Genomic DNA, 5,350 nt, shown 5'->3' with positions numbered 1-5,350 from the left:
CCATTACCTGCAACACAGTAAAACCACATTAACATGCAACAAACATTGCCAGACCAAAAAGAGAGGGAATCAGAAGGCAGAAAAATTCTAATTGCACAAATGCTACTTAATTATTTTTAAGATTACAACAGAACCCTGACAGAATATAGGCTTTACGTAGCAGCCTTTGCAGAAATTTCTACCAAATTTATCACAATTCTGCCCTACTACTAGAACAGTACTGCCATTAATGCTGGCCAGCATCAACTGGATGATTAAGACACAAATCTCAATATTACTAATAAAACAGAGAGTGACAGAAATAATAGCCATTATAAGCATGTATGATTTCAGCTACAGAATGAAGAAAAAAAAAAAGAACTTTTATGGTGTCTTGCCAATAAATTTATCTCTGGGGAACCATCAAAACAGTGGATGCCTTTCTCTAAAGCAATCACTGATGGCCTATGAGCAGAGAAAATATACAGCTCTGCCGGCAAATGACAGCAGGTCGTTTGGAACACGTTGCAGATTCTCAGCAAAGGCCATGTAGGACAGGTCTATGTGTCTGTCTGAAAGAGTCTACATGAAGGAGAGGAATTCCAGGGTAAGGAAGGAGCACACAAAAGGGGAAAAGTTACAGAAAAATAGGTAATACTAAAGAGGAGAGATTGGATAAAAAGAAGGCAAGGCAGAGAAAGGAACAAAGGAGAGACGTTTTTATAGAACTATCCAAACTTTCAACCTTTGTAGTCATCACAGACAGAAATTCTTGACCTAAACAGATTTAGGAAAAAGCCTCCATCCAGACAGTGAAGCTCAATTGATTAGATCCATATCCAGGTACAAAATGATTACAGAAGAGCAGGGGCCATTGCCAGCCTTCATTTCACGCAAAGCCAACACTACATGCAAGTGCTACGTGAAATCTGTTCCCAAAAGGAAAACCAGAGAAACACAGCACACAGCTGTCTCTTCCCTCCCTTTCTGAGGAATAAGAGAGGAAATCTCTTGCACTAGGCTGGCAGTAGGATATTGGAAGCTGTTAAAGACTGCAAAGAGAAGGAAAGACAAAGATGCATGGTACCAAGGACCCATGCAGAAAAGGCAGCAGAGAAACAAAATGTGCAAAGAACAGCTCAGGAGAGGGATCCAGCAAGTGCTCCTCGTGCAAGCAGGAGCAACTAGGACACAGAAGTGCAACCACTCTTCATACAATCCCTTGGATAGCACAACAGCCAGGACTGGTCACTGGCAAGTAATATAGTCAGTGATTTACAACCTAAAATCAGAGGGTCCTAATAGAAAAATAACAACCTGTCAGTGTAAGTGATGGTGCTTGCAGAGCCCTGCCAGCCCCTCGGAGCAGCCACTTACAGTGTCAAGGAAAAGGAATGACCAGGCTGGGCAATGGGCTCTTCTGCCAGGAGCGGGGGGCACAGGGGGTCCGGCTTTGCTTTTGGGGATGGTTGGTTTCTCTGGCTTACAAGCTCTGGACGTGCCCCTGAGCAGGAGGCTCAGACACCCAGCAGGCGCCTCCCAAACCCGTAGCACCCGGCACCCTAATGCAAGAAACACAGTTATGCTGAAAACTAGAACCCTGGCAAAAAAGGAGGTGAACGCTGAGGGAGGAAGCGTGGGGCCAACTGATTAAAAAACAAGGTCAAATTTTGGCTTTAAAGCAGGAAGCTCACACCTATGTCATGTACCAAGACGCCTGGAAATTAGCATCTCCTTGCACTAGAGAAAACTGCTTTGCAAACAGAAGAGGCATTTCTGAAAGGAACCTCTTTTGGACTGGCCTTCTCCATCCCTTGCCACGACGTACACGAGGGGTAGCTATGGGGAACAGTCCTGGCCCTGCAGCATAGTCCCAGGTTTGTTCAGTTGCTAAAAAGATAAAACCAAGCACCATGGTTTGAAAGGATGCAGGTGTACAGATAACAGCAGCAACGGGCCCCCAATAAAACAATTTAAACAACCAACAGCACACCTCAAATGCCAAATTCTGAATAATTGGGAAGCAGTCAAGATTTTGTAAACCTCTCACTGGCTGAAATTCCTTCACATACAAAACTCAAAACAAAAAAATTCCGCAGAGATGACCTGGGTTAATCCCACTCTATGAATCCTTCCCTGAAAACCGTACACAAAGAGCCGGGCTGTTTACAGCACGAACGACAGCCCAACAGTACCACCCCGTGGAAATCCTCCTCTGCTACAGCCAGAAGCAGAGGAAAAAAAAGAAATCATTAAATTTATTCAGCATATTAGAAGCAGGCGGGTTGAAACGGCGCCGAGCGAGCAGAGCTGCCGGCCGCACAGCGGGTGCGAGACCCGTGGGTTTGCCAAGGGCTGGGCCAGGCCGGGCGAAGAGCCGCCAGCCCACCTGCAGAACTGCCACATGGCCACGGCCTCTCCTTCGAAGTTCATCTGCCCGGGTGCAGGAGGAGATGCGCCAGAAAGATTATTTTCTTTCTTACAGATTGATAAATTACGACAGCCACAGAAGACTCAACAGTGCCCTATCCACCAGCACCCCAAACAGAGATGTTTAGGCATCCAGGTGCCAGCAATTGAGATTTTAGACTCTTGGAAGCAATAATTTCACATTCACATCTTTTGTTATTGCAGAACTGTTTGGACAGGCGAAACTGCAGTGGCAGAGACCCACAATTTCCATCCTGACACTCTTCAGCTTACACTGCTGAGGAGCAGAGCATCACCCAGACAGGTAAACCAGAGAGGAAACGGTGATTAACGAGGCTGAAGAAACACTACAAACAATACAGCTGTAGATAGGGAAAAAAAAATTGTCAGATGTCTCCCAACTTTATAGCAGACCAGATACAGAAACATGTTTGGATAATTGCCAGCACGCTAAATGGCGACTACGGGGCTTTCTGTTGTACCCCATTAGCTTTCAGGAGATGGTGGATTGCTGCCAGACTAAATGCATTATGAAAGCAGAGAAGGGGGATGGGAGAATGCAGAGCCATGAGAGGGGGAAAAAGTGAGAAACAGGAATGAAAGAGGAATGAGATGCATGTAAAAGAGAGACACAATCAAGGGGTGTGAACAAAAAAAGAAGAAAGAGATGGGAAGAAAAGGCACAGGGGAATTCAAATGCTGAGAAAGTTGAGTCATGTTTGCAAGAAAAGGCAGAGAAATATGACTGAAAGGTAAACTGGAGAGGTGAGGGAGGTGACTGACCAGGAAGACAGGTGATTTGTACAGGTGAGCAAGGAGACCTCAAGCATCCCTGTCAAACTACCCCTTCTTTTGCTGGGCTCCATCCTGCTCCACTCATCTAGGAAAGCAGAGCCCAAACACACCCACCCAGTACAACCCCCCTTCTCCCTGAACGGAAATCCAGCCTCCTCCACTACCTTACCCCTCCAGCAGCTTGCCCAGCCCCCACAGGCAGGCTGACCCTCAGCAGCAGCAGGGTACCACCAGCCGCTGCGCCTCTGCCACAGCCCGCTGCCCGGCTCACTGGGCTCCAGGCTCACATCATCCCCCCACACCTCGGCTGCCAGCTCTGCCAAAGGCAATACCTCTCTGCTGGCAGAAGACCACGAGTTTTGCCTGGGCTGCAAAGCCCTGAAGCCAATTCACTTCACTCAGGTTCCTACGAGGAAGGAGAATGCCTGCAGATGCCCTTCCAGCCCAAGGGGATGCTTCCAAAGGCAACACTTCCTACAGTTTTCCTACAGAAACTGATTCTGTCACACCCAATCACTCTCCTGCTCTGCAGCAGCCGTCTGCACACGGCCTAAAACAACTTCCAAAAGACTTGCTTATTTACAGGTTAAAAAAAAAACCCAACACATAAATCATTTTTAAAAATAAGTGACCCACTTCCACATTTTCTCCACAACTCCTGTTTTGCAGCACCCAAAAGTTCGGTACCAGCATGTCCTTGGAAGGAAGAGAATGTTAAAATACCAGCAGCGTTGCCCGAAACCATTGTGCAACGGATAAATTACAGAACAGAGGCCGAGACCTGTCTTACCAGAGTTTGCCTGTGTTATTTTACATGGAAGCAAAGCATCGCAGCTCTCTTATCAGTGGCTGAGCAGGAGGCAACAAGCTTGAGCTCAGGAATGAACTTTATCTGGTGGCACTGGTTCCCAAGGAGTGCCTGCAAAAGAGGGATGATTTCACTTAATGGCGTCGTGGTTTAAGCCTCTCCGTGTTTTCCTGCAAAGACTTGGCTTTTAGGAGAGGAGACAGGATGGGGGGTCCACTCAGTCTAGTCTGCTCCCTCTGCTTCTTCAGAAAGTGTCCAGTGGGGCACAGATGGTAAGTGAGAGTCTGAGGTGAAGCAGAAAACAGGACGAGTGGAGGGGACTGGGCAGAGAAAAGAGAAACACGACAGAAAGCTGATGGAGAACAGAGGAGATAGAACATTTCTGTGCATAATAGTGGTTCAAGATGAAGAGAAGACCAAGCGTGCATCATTTGCACTGAATAAAGGCCAGGAGAGCGTCTTCACTGCAACAAGAGCAGCAGCATTGCCCCAGAGGGGTTGCTCCCATAAGGCAGTAAGCAAAGGTTACGTGCAGATGCATCAGCCATCTGGGGTGGTGTGAGCGCTGTGTGGAGCCGGATGCTGGGGCGGGGGGGGCGGGGCGCAGCAGACCTGCTCACAAGGTACACTCACCATCCCCTGGTGACATGGAAGGTGCAGGAGCATCAGCAGCCAAGGATTTGTACCAAGCCAAGGAAGGGGGAAGAAAGGAGAGGAGCAGGAGTGCCACTGACCTACTGCTCACAACATTTATATAATGCCAGTAGCTTATGAGCAATAAAAATACCCAAGAACAGTTTAATACACAAGATTCACTGCCCATTTGAGATATAAGATATAGAGCCACAACAAGTTTGCTGCACTGCCTTGCAAGAAAAGGCTCTGAGGTCTTGTCTGTACAGAGTTCTCCCAGGGACATGTCAGGTCGCCTGGCAGGAGACAAACGCATTGCTTGGACCTGGAAGAGAGTTACGAATGGTTAAAAAATATATCTGAAATGGCAGAAGTGATGTTTAATTTTCTCCATGCCATTTAGTAGTGAGAAGTAAACAATTAAATAAGACATACTTGCAAAACATGAATGAGCAACAAGCGGGAACATGAATTAATCCATGAGGAACAAATTAGCCATTACATGGAATTTGCCGCTATGACTAAGGTGCACTCAGCAGCCACCCTGGACATTGCGACATGGTCAGCGCGGAGCTCAGTCCCACGAACTGGAAGCAAAAGTTCCCAGCGCTGAGCAGAATCGTCTCTAAGCGCTGGGAGCAGAGCGCCCAGGAACAGCAAGCATCGAGCATCGTTTTACACCCTGGGGAACACAACCGGAGCCCA

The sequence above is a fragment of the Falco cherrug genome, chromosome 10, assembly GCF_023634085.1.
Source record: "Falco cherrug isolate bFalChe1 chromosome 10, bFalChe1.pri, whole genome shotgun sequence".
NCBI classification, from domain to species: Eukaryota; Metazoa; Chordata; class Aves; order Falconiformes; family Falconidae; genus Falco; species Falco cherrug.
The sequence above is the reverse complement of the archived record's forward strand: the minus strand, read 5'-3'. Positions refer to the sequence as shown.